The sequence below is a fragment of the Rhinolophus sinicus genome, linkage group LG11, assembly GCF_036562045.2.
Source record: "Rhinolophus sinicus isolate RSC01 linkage group LG11, ASM3656204v1, whole genome shotgun sequence".
NCBI classification, from domain to species: domain Eukaryota; kingdom Metazoa; phylum Chordata; class Mammalia; order Chiroptera; family Rhinolophidae; genus Rhinolophus; species Rhinolophus sinicus.
The window spans coordinates 52,619,103-52,639,971 of record NC_133760.1 but is presented as its reverse complement, the minus strand read 5'-3'; the positions used below and the strand labels follow the sequence as shown (position 1 = coordinate 52,639,971).

The 20,869-nt window shown below is 44.7% G+C and overlaps 1 long non-coding RNA gene across 1 annotated transcript in view; it reads left to right on the top strand.

Annotated features, from left to right (window-relative positions):
• Nucleotides 1-13,704, top strand: part of LOC141567692 (uncharacterized) — a 71,440-nt gene extending 57,736 nt beyond the window's left edge. Inside the window, exons 3-4 of the long non-coding RNA XR_012490513.1 lie at nt 4,370-4,468; nt 13,571-13,704. This is a non-coding gene — a long non-coding RNA (uncharacterized LOC141567692). The remainder of the gene's footprint in view (nt 1-4,369; nt 4,469-13,570) is intronic.
• The last annotated feature ends 7,165 nt before the right edge of the window (nt 13,705-20,869 follow it).

The window sequence follows — 20,869 nt, the reverse complement described above, 5'->3', positions numbered from 1 at the left end:
TAGCCAACCTGCCAAGGTCAGGGACCGAGTGGGTGGCAGAGCTGGGGGTCAGTGCTGGCATCCGTCTCGCTCCTGTGACTCTGTGCTTCCAGAGCGTGAAGTCTCCATGGGGGCGGGAAGAGAAGAGATGCGTGAAGACAAGCTTTGCCTCCATCTCAGCGCCTCCCCCCCACCAGTGATAAGCACTGGCGGACAGATTTGACCTTGTGCATTTTCTCAAGAGCTGAGTGGGGGCAGGACAGGCCCAGAGACATGGGCTCGCTGCAGCTACGGACCCCGGAAAGCCAGATGGTCCACGCTGTACACTGTCTGCTCGTACAACTATGCAAATAAATATTCTTTGACTTTAATTGTACCTGACAGACAGGGACAAATGTACCTGCTTTTGCTTTTAACCATACTTCTTCGGTGGTTTCTGGGGCATGTTTGAACATGGACGTTAAAGGAGCCTCCATCTATAATTAAAATACTAGAGGTGCTAATTAAATGTGAGAGTCCCATGTGATCTGCATCTAGGTAGCTCTGTATCATCATCAATAAATACATCACGTAAAATATTTGCATCGCCTCAGGGAGTTCTTTCATCACCCTTTCTGGTCAATCTCCCTCAGCTCCTAGAAGCAACCACTTTCTGACGTCCATTATCATTAAAAAGCTTTATTGGGGTGACAATTGTCACCTCAATAAACTTAAAAAATAAATAAATAAATAAAAGCTTTAGCTGGTTCTTAAGATTCAACATGAACAGAATCATACGATTTTGTGTCTGGCTGCCTCGGTTTTGAGATTCACCCCTAGTGTTGCCTGCATGCATCGTCTATCCTTTTATTTGCTGTGATATATTTAATTACATAAAGAGTCAAACTTTTAAAAAAAATTCATTTTCCCGTGAATGGGCATTTGAGTTGTTTCCTGTTTGGGGTTCTTTTGACAAAACTACTATAAATGTTTTTATACATGTGGTATTTGAGGATGTATGTTTTGAACGGCTTTAGCTAGAAGTAATTGACCTAAAAGGAAATGCAGTATTTAACGTGCATAATTAGATTGATTTGGACGAAGAAAACCATCACGACCACAATGAAAACTGTGAACATTCCCATCGGTCAAAAATACTCCATTCTTGGTAATCCCATCCCCCAATTGTGTCCCTCACCACCCAGAGGCAACCACTGCGTGGCTCTCTGCCATGATAGATCTGTTTGAATCATCCAGAATGCAAAAAGGGAATCGCCGATGATTATTTTATAATTATCAATAATTGTCATCATAGTTATCGGCAAGGCTCAGGCTGCATCTTTTCTTTAATTCCACATCTGACCATTCAAGAGTGTTAACTTCTAAACTATCCTTAGAGACTGGCCTTCCTGGCATTACACTGACGGTGGAATTAGCTGGACCTGGACACTGAGCACTTTTATCTTCTGTTACTGCCTTGTCTCAGTGGGAAACGAGAAACAAATGTTTACTCTTGGTCTCTTGGTAGTTCCTGGCCAAACATTAAAAATGCAAACTGAAATTGCTATAGTCATATGATTCCCTTCCACGTCACTTACTAAATGGACTTTAGAATGAGACAACATTATGCATTTATCTCCTGGCAGTTGTTTGAAAATGCTTCCTCTCTCCTCCCTCCCGCTCCTTTCCATCACGTGACATGTGCAGCTTGAGGGGCCCTCTGTCGTTCACACCACACAACCCCACTGCAATCTGCCCCAGACACTTCTTAGAGAACAGCACGGTGGCCAGTCCCAGCAGACGGTGACCAGTGTGTGCAGAAGGGAACAGTGTGTACAGAAGGCAGCCATTGACCAGCCTCCCCTCTGCCTTTGGCTAAGGGTACAGCTTCCTTCCGTGGGCTCCAGACTTCTTCCACTTCACCTGCCAACTAGCCCAAGGGTACAGGCTGTCTACTAGCTGTGTAATTCCCACGGATTTTTGCGCGTGGAAAGGGAACACCAGGAGAACTAAAACAAAGCATAATGTTTCGCTAATGACTTAATTTCAGACTTCACAAAGAGGGAGGGGCAGGCCCGCACGATGCATAGTCAGACTGTAGTTCAAATCTTGGCCTAGAAGCCTTTCAAGGCAACGCTGTATTTTCCTAATTGACTGTAAATTGATGGTCTACTTTAGCTCCCAGGAGGCACTTATAGTAACCACCATATAGTCCCAGGCCCTGGAGGTGGTTTCTGAATGAAAAGGAATGAATTCTAAGTTGATTCTGACTGTATTATATAGCAGACTTTTTAGCTGTTGGTCTTTTTCCTTTTCTCCTTTTAGTTTTTAATCTTTCTTCTACCTAACTGGAGAGAATCGAGTCACTCCTAGATTTCCTCTGCCTGGCACGAGATCCCAGGACCATTTTACAAAGGGTCTGAGGCATCGCTGGACAAAGCAAGCCGGCCGCCCATAGGACCTAAGAGCAGGGCTTACTAGATAGTCAAGCCTGTGAAAGCGTCTCAAACAAGGATGAGCAATTCCCAGGGAAAAAAAAGTTTGTGTTTCTTTGAAGGAGGTTTATAAGCATTGGCAGCACTGCTCAGAGTACTTCGGGAGTTTCTCTTGTAGATACTTGTGCGGGAGGCCATGCTTAGCCTTGTAGGCTGCAAAGTAACTGGGAAAAGACCCCACTGAGGCCTGAATTGTTTCTACGGCAGCTCCCCTGTTCACAGGAAGGGACCCTCATACAATTGACAAGTGGGGGACTATTTGGTAACCATTGCACTGGCAAAGATAAGACAATGCATCGACGCACATTAAATGTTAGACCAAATGAATTTGCGGTGTGAGATCAGTGGAGGTTAGAGTCTCTGAGATGGTTCCATTGGGACATTTATACACACGCTGTTGGATTGACAGACTGGCTGGTGATTGATTGACTGGCTTAGAGAGAAAGCAGTTCCAGCCAGGGCAGTGCCTGAGCAAAGGCTTTGGGTAGAAACGTGAGGTGTCTGCAGGGTGTCAGTGGAAGAGCCCAACAGAAATAGAGTGTTGACACCGGAGGGCTGTGGAGATCAGATCAGATGGGGCGGGGAGTGGCGGGCATGACATAAAGATCGATAGAAGGAACAATCTAGAAAGTGGGGGAACAGCCCAGACCCCCCTGTAGCCATGTTGTGTCATTCCTGGTTCTCTCTGGACTTCCCTGAGCCTTTCCTGGGCCTGCATTTATGATGGGGACACGGTATTTTCAAGGACCGTTGGTCTGTTTGGAAAAGAGAAGATTCCGGATGGAGTGAGCAGGACAGCTAATCTAAGAACTCAGCAGGAGTGCAGCAGAGATCCTGCGTAGGCGTCTACGCTCCAGGTGTCAGTTCTGCAATGGTTGTCTCTTCTGGTGCTGAACTCAATCTGAAAAGGGTCACTCTCCTGAGGAAACTGCTGGATTTCCCGTTTTTCATGGGAATCAGGTTCTGGAAATTACTTTCTCTGTGGAGTGCAAACCCCAGTGTGGATTTAAATGCGACATGTGTGAGTCATTTGAATTAACAAATTGTTACTAAGGCTGAGAACCATTTATTTTCATGAATTACTTTTGAAATTTTATAAAATACAAAGGAAAATGAGATATAAAAGATAAAAGCCCAGGAAATAGAATATTACTAACCAAATCAGTGAACAACCTTTTGAGTCCCTCCTCAATTGCCTCTCTTTCTCCTTCAAAATTAAGATTATTACAAATTTCGTTTATTATTTCCTTGGTTTTCTTTGTTGTTTTACCAAATACGTATGTATCCCCCCAAATACACTGATTATCTTTGTTTGTCTTAAAGGTTTTAAGTTGATTTCATATTCAATTCAGGGAGGATTTCTGAAGAGGAAGAGGAAGAGAAACACAGGGGAAAGACTTCAGAGTAAAATGTATTTGAGCTGGATTTTGAATACTTAGTAGGAGTTTGTCACTGAGAAGATTATCGTTGATGATAGAATTGACTTGGCAAAGATCCAGGCACATAAGAATATTTGAAGCTAGAGCACAAGGTGTCAGGAGAGACTCAGCCCTCAACCATTGCGATATATCGGCGTCGGAAGCACGTGATTCTGGAATTCCCCGACTTTTAATGGGTCAGGTGTACAAGGGACAGGAAGAATACATTTAGAGGGTTGGGAGCCAGGGACCCAAGAGGACTGACAAGAAAAGTTGTGCATTCTGTCACAATTCATCCAGTTTTTTTAAACTACGTAGATTGAAGAGCTGTCAGATTATTAGACATTTTATGTCAAGGTTTCCTGATTTCTGAATAAGAACGATATATCTTAAAATTCTTGGTCACTACATGTTTCAAGAACTCGTACACACTGAAGAAAAGTAATTCTCCTTTTAGAATCTCCAGTTTTTCACAGACGATTTCTTCTTGGCCTCTAGGACCTGCCTGAATGGCATCTCGTCCTCAGGAGAGCGCCCTTAACCGCTGCGTCCTCACCCGCTGCTCACCCCCTCTCCCAGCTGACGTCCTCCACACAGGTGAGTACCTACGGTCTGCAGCACCTGGTTAACTTACCACGTCCCTGCCCACTGTCTCTTTCTCCCACTTGCCCATCCTTTCCTTGTAGGCACTTTCACTATGTTTCTGTCTGTTCGACCTTCAGCACCTTCCAGAGGTTAGGCATTCAATAACTATTTGGTGACTCAATGGATACATTTTAAAATTCTGGCTGTAAGAACTCTCAACGGTAAGGGGCCTCTGTTCTTAAATAATTATTATACTATGTTCTGGGGCAGCAGGCCACATCGACTTATCCAAAATGAACTGTGTGCTTTTCCCAAACATGGAAAGAAGGCTGCAGGAATGTGGAAGAAAGCGGGGTTACTCTTGTTTTCCAGAAAACAAGATGACATGACAATTTACTCTTGAGCTGTACTCTGCATTATGTTTTTAGTCTAAGCTCTTATACTGTGCAGATCAAGTTGGCATTATATCAATACAAAGAATTCTCTTCTCTTCCAACTACTTGGAAGGATTTAGCTACTAATGGGGACGCAGTTAGGCACACCAGTAGCCAGGCGGAGTCCATGCCGAGGAATGAATGTTAGCAATAGAATTAGGAAACATGCTTAAATATTGATGTAGTTTCTTATTTTTAATGGAGGCAAAATAATTCACAATAACCAAGACGATTCTCCTTTCCTGATGTGGCTAAATTTGTGGGCTTCTACACTAGAATAACATAAAACCCCTTTTCTAATTATTCATATAACTGCTGTTTATCCATATTTGTCCAACTTCTAAAAATTACTGTATTGTGCATGCCTTTTGAATAGTTTGCTTTGGAGAATACCATGAGCTCTGATTTGGCCCCAATTTATGCAGAGGGATCGAGTTTTCCTAGAGCCAGTCTTATGAGCAAACAAAGTAGGTGTCGTCCTAGGTGTTCCTACACAGTTATTGTCCCCAGATCTCATTCCACTAGAAAAGCACCTTTCTTTATATCTTTGCAGTCTCCAGCCTGTGACACAGGACAGGGACGTTCATTATAGAATAGCTCCTTATACCTATGACAGGTCAGTAGTCCTTAAGCAATGACGAGAGGAGGAAACCTGAGACGTGGGCTGTGCAGTATTGTGAAGAATTGTGCTTAGAGTTCACATTTCATCATGTGGCGGTTTCTGAACCACAATTTCATGGAAGCAGAAATGGTCCTGACACATGAGAGGAGAGTCCAGAGTTGGACCCATCCAGTCTGGAGCTGCACCCAAATCCTGCTAGTAGCAGGGAATGAACAGAATAGAAAAAAATCACCCTTTAAGAACCATTTCCTTCCAAAAGCTTTGCTTCCAGTGGCACAGTGGACATGTCTGAACTCCAACTCTCTGAGAATAAACGCTGATAACTGATCTGCCTTCTAGCATCTTCTCTCTGTATTTTCTTTTGGGGAGTTTGATGTGTGAGTACATGTTGTATGTTTGTTTTTAATATGCCAAAGCAAAATGAATTTCCTTTCATCTGATTTGCTTGTCTTTAGTGAAACACTATGCTCATTCAATGTAGAAAAAAAGAAATATTGAGATAAAGAGCAGCTGGGTTTTCCTGAAGGTGTGAAGTTTCGTGAGTCAAGTATGGGGCAATTAACAGATTCATTATGAAGATGTCATTTCAGGAAAATCTGAGATCCAGTGGCCACATTGAAAGAGGTGGGATTTATTTAAAGGTCAACGAAACACCTAGAGAGAAAACTTCCATTATAGTGCTGCCCACTGCTTGCTTGGCAAAGCAGTCACTCAGGGTGGCTGTGTCCCCTTTGGGGGAGCTGTCCCGCAGGGACGATGTCTGCCATGACGCCTTAAACTTTCACCCGGAGTCCCAGGAATAGCGTAGCGTCTAAACAAACAGCAGAGCAATCTTTCTGTATAGGTAGCTCCATCCTCAGATGAGTGGCCCAAAACTTATCCAATCCTCTGCAAATGGTTGAGCCAAAGAACGGAAGGAAACAAGAAAGAAGAGAACAAAAAAAATTTGAAGTAATGTCTTCACACTTCAGAATACACAACAATTTCTTGGAGGGCTTATGAAAATCAAGGATGGGTCCTATGGCCAGAGTTTCTGATTCGGTGTGGAATGGGACTCAATGATTTGGATTCCTCTCAGCAGTGTGTGTGGGCATGTGTGTAGACACAGAAAGGAACCCGTGAAAAATGGAATTGCTTCTTCAGCACTGTGTTGTGAGGCAATAGCTCCCCAGGGTCCACTCAAATCCCGACCCTTCAACATGTGAGACAAAACTGTTTTTTTAAAAGAAAATTAATACTTGATATAAAATGCACACCTGTGCCAAATCCTAACAATATTACCCAAACAGCTTTCAAATTTGAGACTCAAGAGCCCACAGCCATTCGTGGCAGAAAGAACGAACCGGAAGCAGAAACCCAAATCCTGAATAAGTACCTTCCTTCTCTGCTTTAATGGCAGTGGGAACCCAATAGAATTGATGAGGCAGATGGAAGGAGGAGAAAGTCATCCAGGGGTCACCCTACCGAACCTACTGTGTGAAGACCTGTCCTGTACCCCACCCTGCTCTCTCCAGGAAGCAAGGGGACAGATTAATTGGAGTCCAAATACTCAGTCCCCCATTTGCATGGCTTTCGGTTCCCAACACCTTATGACTGAGTGATTTCAATGGAAAGCGATGGAATATCCAACCCCAACGAGTTTTTAAAGTAAGTTTTTGGCTCAGATCACTGACATGGCCAAGTCTACAGGTGGCATCACTGGTGACACGATGTTCAAAGTTACCGTGAGCTAGTTAGTTCCATCCATCATTTTTACTTCGCTTGTCTCCGTGCTCTCGTTTCTTTCTTAGCGGGACGCCCCACCCGCATCCTGGCAGAGCTCTCGCCATGGTGACAACACAGACATAGAAGCTTCGCTCGCACACCCAGCTTCACAACCACAGAGAAGAGCATGTGTCTCTCCCCTAACGTTAAAAAATAGACACATATATCCCAGGCCTAGCTCTCACTGCTTTATGTTGGACAATGTAGCCATTCTTGAACCCAAACCACTAGAAAGAGGGGAAGGTATAGGTTAGTGTCAACAGCAGGGCTGGTCCCTGGTGCTGGGGAAGGAGAGACCAGACATCTCATCTCAAGCACTGGAGCTGGTGAGGCTGGCCTCGTGGAAACTTCTGGATAACATTCTGTCAGTAAAAGGCTGCATGGGTGGTGGGTGAGTCAAGCTGATACTATGACAAAGACAAGTCCCCTTTAGAATACTCAGAGCTTCCAATAAAAGAAGAGCTTAAGCCCACATTGGAGTTTAGATGGGACGCGGTGGGACACACAGAGGATGGGGAGCAAAGAATGGAAGAGCTGGGCTGTGCACGAGATGGGTTTCCGATGGCCCAAGGGTCCCGTGAGAGACTGGCCAGAGCAGCCATGAGTCAGTGCGTGACTCTCCAAGTGTGGAGACACAGGCCATTTTCTAGGATCCTGTCCCAATAGAGCAGTGACAACTGTCCTCCCCACACACAGGGAGAAGAGGCTGGGATTTATCTGGATGCTATAGCCACCACCAACCCTGAGATCAGTTATTCATATTAGCTTAAAAGGTCCATTGCCACCCAACTCGCACAGAAGACAATCTGTGGTTTTCTAAGGACAAAGCCTTTAGGAGTTAATTCCTTAAATCTCTGACCCCAGACAATGAAAAAAGAAACATTTTTGAGGAGATGGAGGGAGTTGGTTGTCAGGACTTCGGACATTTCTAGCATTGGTGGCTTTTTCAGTCCCACTGTCAACCAGGGGTCCTAAGTGCCCTTGAGATGACGTCACATCTGAGAGAAGTATGGTCACTGAACTCAACATCCTAATCTTCAGGTACTTGAACCCCACAGGTCAATAGTACGCAGATGGCCAGATGAGACTGACGTGAAGTCTAAAACCCCTTGAATTGTACAACAACAGCAATAATAACAGAGGGAAAAATGTTCTATCCACGTCATGCAAGAGATGAATGTCCCCAAGGAATGAACCCCACTTCTTATCCATTTAGTTTTGGTATTTCTGTTGGGAAAATGTCCCAGGCAGTTAAATACGAGCCTACGGCTAACACAGCCTAAGGTCTCCTCCTTGATCTAGAGACACTTTTCCCTTATGGGTGAAAAAAGTGATTTTTACACAAAAAACAGGGAAGGTATTGAACTGTACACACTCTAATTACAACCAATATCACTGTGAAATGCTTACGATGCAGTTTGTATGACCATTATTGGAACGACTGCACAATGTTTTATCGAATAGATATACCATTCTCATTCAGTTTAGCTATTGTAGAAAATCTAAACGGACTTATAATGAGTTCAGCTGACGTCATAAATTTCCTATATTAAACCCATAGCTATTCCATTTATGCTGCATAATAAGCATTCTGTAATTATGTCATATTTCCATCCGTACAGACCAATAATTTTTCATTAATTGTAAAGTTAGCAGCAATATAATGGTCACAGTAAATTCTCAACGATCTTGCTTTTCCAGCATTGTCTATATCAACATCTCAGTATATTTATTTCTCTTTACTTCTGCAAGCATTACCGCTCTTCTGAAAAAAAGAAAAATTGAAATGCGTCACATTTTCCTTAGACTTCAAGTCCATTCTTTTTTTTTAACCTCTCTTTTCATCTGCCTCCCCCATGACTCCCCCCACCACACGCTCTCTGAAGGCTCCCAACACCCAGTGGCTCCATCCTTCCCCTCACTGATTAAAAACAATAGTTAGCTGACTCAGCAACCGGCTGTATTTCAGAAGCATGTCAATCAACACGCACTGAGCTCATTATTATTGTGTTGGAATATACTTATTATTGAAAGATAACAAACTCATCTGGGAGTGACTGAGAGAAGAACTGCACAGGACTCAGGCAGTATTCGCTCTCTGCTTTTTGGACAGCTGACCGAGTACATGGGGTCCAACGCCAGACCTGACTGACGGAGCCTGGACCTCTGACACCATTCTGAGTAGACCCGGAAAGGAACGTCTGCACTGGAATTTTCATGAGTGAGAAATAGAGAGGGTGCCAAAAAAAATGTATGCACATTTTAAGAAAGGAAAAAGCTATTAAAATTACACTGAGAGTAACACTTGGAGCGCCTTTTGTAACTGCAGAAGTCAAACGTGACGCCGCCACGAGTCGAACGGTTCCTGACAAGGGGAGTGGGAATGAAAAAAGGCACTCACACTTTGATGATGGCGATCGCGGACCCCAGTGTTCCTGGAGACGCTGAGTTTATTTTGTCCCCAGAATTTATACCTTCTGTGGACGTGCAGTTTAGCAAGTACAAAAATGCATTATCTAGTTAACAGTGAATCTTTAACTTTAACACAGGAGACACAAAATTTACTGAAACTCCCAAATGTAATTATCTTATCAATAGCCCTGATAGGCATCAGCCTTCTGTTCTGGGAACTGGCCACTCCCACCACATTCCTGAGCAGCATGCAAGCTCTCCAGATGCAGGCAGAGACAATTGCTTCAGGGGGGAGGAAATAGGTTAAGTATAAACTGAGCCATTCTGTTAAGGCTTTAAAGTTAACTGCAACCATGGCTCCCCACATCTCCCCCTTTTTTATTTTATAGTTTTGAGATCGTGTCTGGCTTAGGTGGTCAGTACAGACATTTTCACTTACCCGTCATTGGATATCGATCATCAAAGCGATCGACTCCTGTCTTAGGTTGTAAAAACGCTTACTGATCATTACCCGTCATTGGCTACCGATCTCCTTTGAGGAAAGCCAGAGACAGCAGTGGCTTTCCCCGGGCAGGGGCAAGGGGAGGCAAGGCTCCTTTTTGGATCTTTTAAGGCAGCTCATTGGGGGTCCCCACTTGGTTTCGCCTGGCTTAGGTTGTATCTCCCGTGAGATATCTTACCCGTCTTAGCTAGAGGCGCGCCGGTATAAATCCCCCGGCCAGGTGGGTTGTAAAGCCCAGTCGCCGTTATGCCATATGACAGAACCGGAACCGCAGGTTAGGACCCAATCAAGCTCCGTAACACGAAGTCGTGGAGCTATCACTCACTCACACACTCATTCGACCGAGGGGACAGTGCCTTGCTCACCGTGCATCCACTGATTAGCTCCAATGAGCTGGGCCCTTGCCACACGGTGTTCCTCACTATTACCCCTATATCCAGTCCCTGTTCGGGCGCCACTTGCAGCGGGCCTGCCGCCACGAGTCGAACGGTTCCTGACAAGGGGAGTGGGAATGAAAAAAGGCACTCACACTTTGATGATGGCGATCGCGGACCCCAGTGTTCCTGGAGACGCTGAGTTTATTTTGTCCCCAGAATTTATACCTTCTGTGGACGTGCAGTTTAGCAAGTACAAAAATGCATTATCTAGTTAACAGTGAATCTTTAACTTTAACACAGGAGACACAAAATTTACTGAAACTCCCAAATGTAATTATCTTATCAATAGCCCTGATAGGCATCAACCTTCTGTTCTGGGAACTGGCCACTCCCACCACATTCCTGAGCAGCATGCAAGCTCTCTCCAGATGCAGGCAGAGACAATTGCCTCAGTGGGAGGAAATAGGTTAAGTATAAACTGAGCCATTCTGTTAAGGCTTTAAAGTTAACTGCAACCATGGCTCCCCACAAAAAAGCTATTAAAATTACACTGAGAGTAACACTTGGAGCGCCTTTTGTAACTGCAGAAGTCAAACGTGACTTGTATTCATCTTTTGTTATCGGTATATATTGATTATTACAATTTTAATACAGTTTTTTTGTTTCCTTTCTTAAAATGTGTGTACAGTTTTTTTGGCACCCTCTGTATACTTTTACTGCGATAAGGCACTGAGATTTAGAAAGGTTGGTTACAGCAGTGATTCTATCTTAATATATAAACGTAAACCAGGAATGGGGTTTGCGAAAGACAGAGAGAGAGAGAGAGAGAGAGAGAGAAAGGGGGGAGAGGGAGGGAGGGAGGGTGGCGACAACATAAAAATCTAAAATCCGAGACAATAGCTTTGTGCTGGGCTGCATGAGGGGAAACCCAATAAGGACATGTTGTGCTGTGACAAACACTTAATGCAACTGCTGGCTGCAGTGGCCTGGGGAGCAGATCAGCCATCGACGGTGTCAGCAGCCTCAGGGGAGGTGACTGGGAAGGAACAGAGCCCTGATGGGCAGGCTGTCATTGGTACACTTATCAAATTGTTACTCCAAACAGTTTCCTTCAGGCGCAAATAAGAACAGCAGAGTCCCAGACACTGAGGCCTGGAAGGATTGTCTTTCTTCGAAACCCAAACAGTACGAAAGGGGCTTGAGAAGGTCTTTGAGTGACGCCGGCAGTCGAGGCCGGCCTTCCAGCAAAGGCCAGATGAGGCTGGGCTTCTCCCTCTAGCCTAACTGTCGCGGGGTAGCCGTGGCCATGCTGAGAGAGGGGACAAGGGGCGATGGAGCCAAGAAATGTGGAAAATTTGAAAACATGGCAATAACTTTGGGGACAGCTACTGGTTTGAGGCACTGACGGGAACAAACAGACCTGAAGTCTGACTAAGTGTAACTGAACGTCGTGTAAAAGCTGGACAGTTAAGGATTTCAACAGCAGCTTCTCCAGCTTTGCATGACTTCAGATGTAACTCAGAGAAAAAGAAAGAACTCTACAGAGGACAGAGAGAAGGACAATGGAGAACAAGGGACAGCGGTTTCCCTGGAAGGAAGCAGGACCGGGAATAATCAGAGGGCGTCCCTACCCTCAGGGCAGGTGGCCTTCACAGCGCCATCCTCTCGCAGCATTCCCGCACTGGCCGGACCAGTGACTGCGACCAGTCTCACCTTCCATCAGCCCCACCTTACAGCGGTAAGAATGCCTGACGGCAGCCGCCTTTTACTCCGAACAGAGAATTATTAAACCCAGGTCCACCGACCTGTGCAGAGAGCATCACGTTCCACGTTCTCACCGTTACTGATAGTTACTGTGGCCAGACTCTTCCCAGGAGGCTGGCCTGCACAGAGCAATGCCGCGTGTGGGGAAAGCCCCCTCAGAGTTCTGGGACACCCCCGTGGCAGGACGTGGCTGGCTCAAGAACTAGAAGAGCAGAGCGTCGGTTGTTTGGACAGCGAAGGGTGGTCAACACAAGAGATGTCAAAAAGGAGGGGGAAAGATATAGGGACTAAGCGTTGGCATTTCCAGAAATCTTCAGTTCAGTGTAAGAGTCCTCCCTTCCCTGGCCACACCCCATCGCCCAGGCGACGAAGCTGGTGTGTGACCCAGCCTGTTTTTCTCCTGCTTGGTAGTCAGTGCACGGCTCTGTGTGTGTGTGTGTGTGTGTGTGTGTGTGTGTGTGATACCAGCCCCAGGCAGTCCAGATGTGGGTTTTCCTTTGTGTGTTGTGGTTAAGATAAAAATATTTCACTATAAACATGACTCTGAGTGGGTACAAGTTAGTGCTGATTTACACCTACGGGGGTTACCGGCCACTTGAAGGGCACTGATTAGGCACCACCTCTCCAGCCTGTGTCCTTCTCTGTGGCTGAGCGTGGCTTTGGTTTACAGTAACCACCATGGTCAGGTTTGTCAGGCAAAGGCTGTTGATGGGAAAATAACAAAGCTTTGTGATTTTTGAATTACCTTTTCTCTCTCCACAAAATCTGGCTTTCAGAACTACTTTCTCACAGTCAGCTCTGAGATGCCCAAATCCCATTCTGGATGTCGAAACCTGGACACGATATTTTTCTTTCTCTGCATCTGGGGTGTAGAAATCCTTAACCTCCATGAGGCAAATGGGTTCCCTGCCCCCAGGAGAGGACGTTACAAACCGGGAAACACCAAAGAGAAAGCGCACAAAATTATTTCGAGAAACAGCATCCCTGTGACACGGCTGCTGCTCGATCCTTCCTTTCCTCCACAGTTAAGCTTATCAGGTACTTTTCCTAGTTGATTGGTACCCTGTTCTGGCCTCACCATCCCTCTGAAATTGGTGTCCCCAAGTGTCACCAGTAGATGGCTTACTGTAAAGCCAGTGTACACTGTAGGAGTCAGGATATGCCCTTTTCCACACAGACCGTCCTCAAATCTCAGTGGCTTAAGGCAACTGAAGGCTTTTCTGTTTTTTCTTATCACAGCCCCAGGCTTCACACGGTCGCTCGAGGACCCAGGCACCTTCCATCTTGTGCAGCCGCCATCTTCTATCTCGCCCTGCGAGGTCACCACAGATCAGGACCCAGAGAGTAGAGGAGACACGGGAGAATGATGACACCAACAGGTACCCGTAAACGTGTTCAGCTATTAGATCATAGAGTCTAGAGATGTAGGTGCAGGCGTTAACCAGATGTTTCAGTTGCTTTGGTTGTCATGTAGCTCATAGTCAAAGATCAAGAAATCTTGGTCTTAGCCGTGTCCTGGAGGCCTGCCTGCAAAGCAAGTTCCAGGAGAAGTGTTTAAAAGGACACTTTGCCGGAGATAACAGAGGAAGGTAGCTAGGTAAGCATAAAGCAATGATGGAGTAAACAATAACAGTGGTTACAAGATGTTTACTTCCCGCCTTCTGCTGTAAGGAGAACGTCACGGACATACAGTCACGAGATGTTTGGCGAAATCGTGGTCCTTCATCCTTGTTAGTTCACCCGACCAGTCACAAAGACGCCAGACAAGACGATGTCAGGGACTAAACTAATCAGACTAGAGAAAACCACAGAAGCTCACACAGAACTAGCCAAGCAGCTTCGCAGGGGAACCCCGACGCCTAACCCTCAGTGTTTGCCTTTACAAACTTGTGATTAAAACCATCGGCAGTTTGGGTTTTAAGCAGTTCTGGTTCCTGCTTGGGCCCTGCTGCCCACAGCGCGTGGCAGGGGAACAGCAGTGCCCATAAGAGTGAACTGAAGAAAGGAGAAAATCGGAACAAGAAAGGAAGAAAGGAAGGAAAAAGAACTCGGGTATTTAACACCCGGGGACACCTACGGGTACCGTAAATCCCGCCGATCCCAAGAATAATGTAGCACTGGGCTACAAATCCTCCAGTAAGTACATTTACAAATAAATTATGTGTCATTAGCATCAAAGAGCTTTGTCGAATAGTCATGGGGATGTTCTCAAAGTGTATCTAAGCTGTAAAGTTATTATTTCTGGATTATCTTTACATGAAGAGACCCTCCAAAATTCAGGAATAAAGGCCTGTCCTAATAGCCGCACCAAATTGGTATTTGACTTTTCCACTGAAGCTGTTTTCCTAACATACGATTATCTGTTTCATTAGTATTTGAACAGTCGTCTTTTTTAAGCAAATGTTTTTTATTTTAATCCTAAGAAATGATCTAGAAGCACAACAAATCTACAAACTCATTTTCTTTTGTTCTTTCAATGAGCTCCGTGGTAACAATCTGGCTTTTCTGTCTGAACTTATCCTGTCTGATACGCCTGCATCGCTGGAGAGACGCTGACGATACAGACTGCATTTTAATCACCAAATGCATCAGGACTGGCAACGAGCAGCTCCGAGACTGCTAAAGGATGCTTCCACGTGTGGGCGGGCGGGCACGCGGGGTCCTTCTGGTGGCTGGAATGACTGTGTCACCACTGTCACGTCGCTGTTCCTTGCCCACAGGCTGGGTGATGGTGGGAGCCAACGCAAGGAGTAGTGAGTGTCCAGTGGTCCCACAGCGACCTTGCACGATGACAAGGGCCTCCTGGAGGGACCTGAGGCTGACCCCGGTGTCAGGAGAGGACGTACGGGAGACAAGTCACGTGAGGTGAATACAGAGTCCGGAATCACGGGCTTAACGAACGCAGGAGAGAGAGGGAGAGAGAGAGTGTGTTTAAAAAATGCTCTTTCTATTCTCCTCCTTTCCCCAAATGAGTGGCATCACAGCAGAGCAGCTTCTGTCCATCTGTGCATAACCATATACGCCCGTGTGCGGTCATCAGATAGGTGATCAGACAGGTGGGTAGGTAGTTAGGTGGATGATGGATAGATAGATAGACAGACAGACAGATAGATAGATAGTAGACAGGTAGGTAGGTAGTTAGGTGGATGATGGATAGATAGATAGACAGACAGACAGACAGACAGATACATAGATGATAGATAGTAGACAGGTAGGTAGATAATAGATACATAGATGATAGATAATACATAATAGATCAATGACAGACAGATAATAGATAGACAAGCAGATGGACGGACAGATGTTGGTGAGGAGTAGCTGATTCTGTGGTGCTCTGGGTCCTGGACCAGCTGTGAGTGGCTACCTCCAAGGTCAAAGGTCAAAGTTCATCGTTGTGTAATTGACTAACAAGAGCTCGGGCACTTGTGAGGACGAGGGGAACATGAGACGTTAGCACCTAGGAGCCGCTAAGGCAAAGCAGTGGGTACTGAAATAATTTTACCATATTTCTACGGAGCTGCCTCTGTGTTCTTAAGAGGCTGAATTATGCCCTCGATGCTTTTCCTCTAGGAGTCGTTCCGAACAGGATCTCAAGGTCGGTGGTGTGTTATTATTGCACCCATGTCACCGGGTCCTGATGAGTTCAGTCATAGTTTATTGCAGTGATAGCTGCGGAGTTCTATTAGGCTGCAGCTAAAGGACATTTTTCTTATTGTTTGTTCCTTCTGTTCACCTAATGGACATATTGTAGTTTGTTCTGTATTAGTTTTTGGTGCTTTATTGCGAGACATCCACTTCTCTCACTGAACTACCCCAAGGTGTTTCTTATGAGCAAAAGACAAACATAACACCCCTTGTTACAAGAGGAGAAACGGCTTCCCAAGTCTTTCCGAATGTGTTCATTTCAATATGCCTGGGTCGCTTGACCGAAGGGACTTCCATGTTGATTGTGACGATGACTTTTGAAACTAAATAAGAGGCCGGCAGGGCTGGGAACAAATCTATTCTGACGAAGTTAGTAATGGATCCTACCTGGTGAATAAACAGACTTTTTCCCCCAAGACTGAAACATTGTACAACTCAGAAGACATCTTGGAGTTTAAGAAATAGCTACAGCATTCAATTATTTCAAAATCAATTTCAAAATTCACCTTCTTTGAAATTCAGATCTTTTGTCATAAAAAAAAACACACCTTTGAATTTCGTGCTATAAGAATCCAAGGGATATAATCGAATTCATTTTGGTGTCTGCATCAATCCAACAGTGAGTTGATCAACCAGCATTTTTCCCTGTGGAGGATCCAAGGGAAATATGAGGAACTATTAAACAGGGGACCTGAAACTTGGGACCCAAGACTACAGCTTGGGAAACTGCCATGCCTGCACGTTTTTGAGGACCACGAATGGTATGTAGATTCAGCAAATGGAGAAATAATATTTGAGCGGGGCACTGCATGGAACAGGTGGCTTTGACATTGGCTTTGAAAACTGCATAATGTTTGAAACGATAGGAAGAAACGTGGGTGAGGATTTAAGGCACCAGGGCCACCGAGGCCGGAATAAGTGCAGTTAGCAGGTGGGGAAACAGATGGCGGCTGCATGTAGGATGGAGCTCACTCTTGACTGTGGCTACCTGCTACACGACGGTAATACAGTTTAAATATTCAAATATTGGAGAAAGACTTGACGAAGACAGAATCTAAGGGAAGGAAAAACACCTCTGTACGTGTTCGATAAAATACGAGGGACACCCCTGCGGCCGTGAGTGGCTCCCTGATTCCAAAGGGCTGGGTGTGCTCGCGTCTTCCATCTCCTGTGCCTTTTTTCCGATCGTGCCTGCTGGAAGGCGCATTGCCTGTGTGTGCTGCCCTCAACAAGTTACCCATTCATGCCCTGCTGTGGGTGTCTGGTAATTTCTTGATACAAAACCATGCCTAGCAGTCGCTGACGATTAAATGTGGAATGGCACCGTAGGAATTCAGATAGGAGCACAGCAGTGCGTGTCAGGCCTGCTGTGCATATGTGTGTGGTGACCATCCTCAGAGACGGAACCCTAGGAAGACAAGAATGAGGCTTTCACTTCTGCGCCTCCGTTTCTGGAATCTTCTTTTCTGAACAGGAAAGAACAGGTGCTTCTGATTTCCTCGCTGTAGCTGCCACCTCCCCTAGGTCCCTTTCCCAGGAAGACTAGTGTACATTTGGTGTCCGTACACAGCTGACATGCAAGCACATGGACAAACACGTTTGTCCATCCGTCACCAGGTGTTAGGGTACCTCAATGTAAAGGTGGATTTGTCGTTAATCTTTGATTGTTTTGAAATTTTATCTCTTTAGATATTTTTGTTTTCTGTATTTTGAAGTGACAGAGTTAGGTAGATACTCATTTAAAATTGCTATACCTTCTTGGTGAAGCACTCTATCCGTCTATAATTAATATCTTTGTTTTTAAATGCTTTCCTTCTTCAAGTATGTATCTCTCTGGTGTTAGTGTAGCTTCACCCGTTGTATATGTTATTATTTTATTAGCTTTTTCTAAGTAAAAGTAAATTAGTGTTTGTCTGATATATCTTTTCCTATCTTTTGACTTTAGGTCTTTTGTGTTCTTACGTTTTATGTCTTTTAACTAGAGAGTTTGGGTTAATATCGTGATCACCAAAATGTCTGAATTCATTTCTTCCATATTGTTTTTTCTTTTTATTTGTTGTACTTTTTCTGCATTTCTCTATTTTTCTACATTTCTCTATTTTTCTCCCATTTTTCCTAACTTGGAGTACGGTATGCTTCTGTCGTTTGTCTTTCTACATTCCATTGTCTCCTCAACTAGTGTGGATGTTATTCTTTCTGTATCTTTTTGTAGCCCTAAGAATTTTAACATGCATATTTACCTTGAAAGGGTAACCAACATATTTACAAATTAAACCAAGAATAATGCTTTCACTCTGCCCACCACTGACTGCTGTGCTAGTAAAGGGCTTGACTTCTAAGATTAGCTTTGTTTTTCTCTTCTTCAAAATATAACTTATTGTTCTCTTTAGATTTATTTATTTCTCTGCCATTTTCTTTCTTCACCATTATTTTTGCATGTCAAACCTCTCATTTTTCTTTTTTCCTTTTGAATGCTGCCATTCAGCGTGTGGTGTACGAGGTAGCACTGGTCTGCAAACGCTTACTTACTGTGCACTGCCTGAGAAGGAGTTTGATCCAAAATGCAAATCAAGTGCATCATTAAATAGTGGCCAACACGCTGCCCCCGCAAGACTCGTGATGAAAGATGCAGTGTGTTAAGTCTCGGAGCAAACGCTTCATCTTACCCGGGACCCACCTGTGCTTTGAGGAACGCCTTAGTAAGTGTCTGTTAGTGTGTTTTTTGTGTTACTAAGTTGTTTTGTCCTCTTTCTGGTGAAGTAGTTTCGTTGTGTAAAGAGTGATCAGGTGAGACATTTTGTCTCTTTGCTGGTTTGGCTGAGAAACCAGCTCTCAGCCTTGGTAACATTCCTTTGTAGATAATGCGTGTTTTCTCCCTGAAAAGTGGACATGTACTCTACATTTTTCTGGATGTGACATATCTAGATGCAGATTTCGCCTTATTTCTCCTGCTCAGGACTTATCAGCCTTTCTGTATCTAAAGATTGGCCTTCCACAATGACACAGATTTCCTTTCCATCCTCTCTTCAAGCAGTTTCTCTTCTCCATGTTCTTCACTGTCTCCTTCTGGTACTTTGATGGGGTGAATTTTACACCTTCTTCCTTAATCGTCTCTGTCCCTAACTGGTCTTGCTTTTCGATAACAGCTCTCTATGGCTTCCTGTAGATTTCGCTTCCATGTCAATAATTCTGTTAACATCATTTCATGTGATGCTGTTGTTAGGTTTATGGGGGGGGGGAGAGCGAGAGAGAGAGAGAGAGAGACTGAGAGAGGGAACGTGAAATCTCCGGTTCAGAGAACAGAGTGTTCATATTCAGAGCATCTTCCCCGTTCCCCGTGGCACGATATGACAGACGTTCACTAGCACACTTTTCAGACAACCCTGACCATTTGAAGCAATTCGTCATTTCTTTAAGCTGCCACATCTCACTCACCTTTCCGCTGTTCTCACTGCATGGAAAACCCCTCTGCCTCTCCTCGTTTGGGTGGTGCTTTTCAGTTCATTGTAACTCACCTCTGGAACCACACGCTCCAGGAAGCCTTCTGCCAACTTCCGCGTGGAGGCTTTGCCACCCCGTGCTTACCGCTCTCAAATCCCTCATCACAGTGTCCGATAACCAGATTGTTGTTTGTCTGTCTCACTGGCTTTAAGCTCCTGAGGGCAGGAGAAATCATCTCCATCTTTGCCTTCCTGACGTCTGAGGGAAAGCCTGTTACATGGTGATTCCAGGGTTTCGCCTGCCCTCGTTAAACATTGCCACCCAATGTTCTGTTCTGTATCATTTTGTAGGATTCTAGTAGAATCTTAAAATGTGAGCCAGAGAAGGATACCTTTGTTGCGTTATATAAATTTGTTACATTTTGAGTTCATTTTGTTTTGGCTTTAAGGACTCATAGCATTAGCACAGTCTCAGCCCCACCTCCACGAACCAGGACAAGTGAAAGTGCCTAAAATCTCATTTCTTGGGAGGAAGGAAAGCCAAGTGTCTGCCAGCAAGAAAGAAAAGGGAGGAAAATGGCCACTGGGCAAGTGAAACAGAAGGTTTCTAAATTTATTAGTAATTCTGCTCTCCCAGGAATGGCTCAGTTTGGAGAAAGAAAATATTACAGACATTTCTTCCCTTCTATTTTAAATAGTTTCCCTAACTTCCATTTTTGAATTCCACGAGCTACGTTTAAGTTGACAGAGGAGTAACTTGGCTCATTTATTCACGTGCGCTGTGATCTGCATAGTTTCATAACCTGTTAGCATCTGCTCATTGATAATTCTGAGCTTGTGCTTTCCTGCTGATTTTTACTGCAGAGGTGGAAAAGCACTAAGTGGCAATTTGTTCCTTTAATTTCCCTGTGCAAACCAAGTCAGGGAACAAAGAGATGCCCAGGGACTGCAAAATGTCATTATTATTTTAACAACAATAATAATACGATACTTCATTAGGACAACTTCTTTCTATAAGTGCACCTAAAGCAAGACAGTGAGGCAGGGCAAGCGACACATTCCCCTAATGCTACATGAATTGCTTTGCACAGGGCCAGGGGCAGCCTACCAGACTAATTGCAAATTTCGCACCTCTGCATCTGTCTCATCAGCTTTCCGGAAGTGCACTAGCTCTGGCCAAACGGACTAATGCAAATGCAGGCTAATTGTTGGCATAAGAACCCCTAGCAGAGCTGTGCTACTGAGATTTCAGGGGCTACCACAAGCATGTCTTTAAAAAGAAAATTAGATCTCCATTGTGATTGAGAGGAATTGTTGAAAAGGTACCTTTCTCTGGGTGATAAAATGTATGGGCCTACGTTCACCTGAAAGTAAACTGAGGGATACCTTGTGAGAGAAGGAGCAGGCTGGAGCATGTACAAGAACATTTCATGGGGCAGGGAAGGGACGGGGG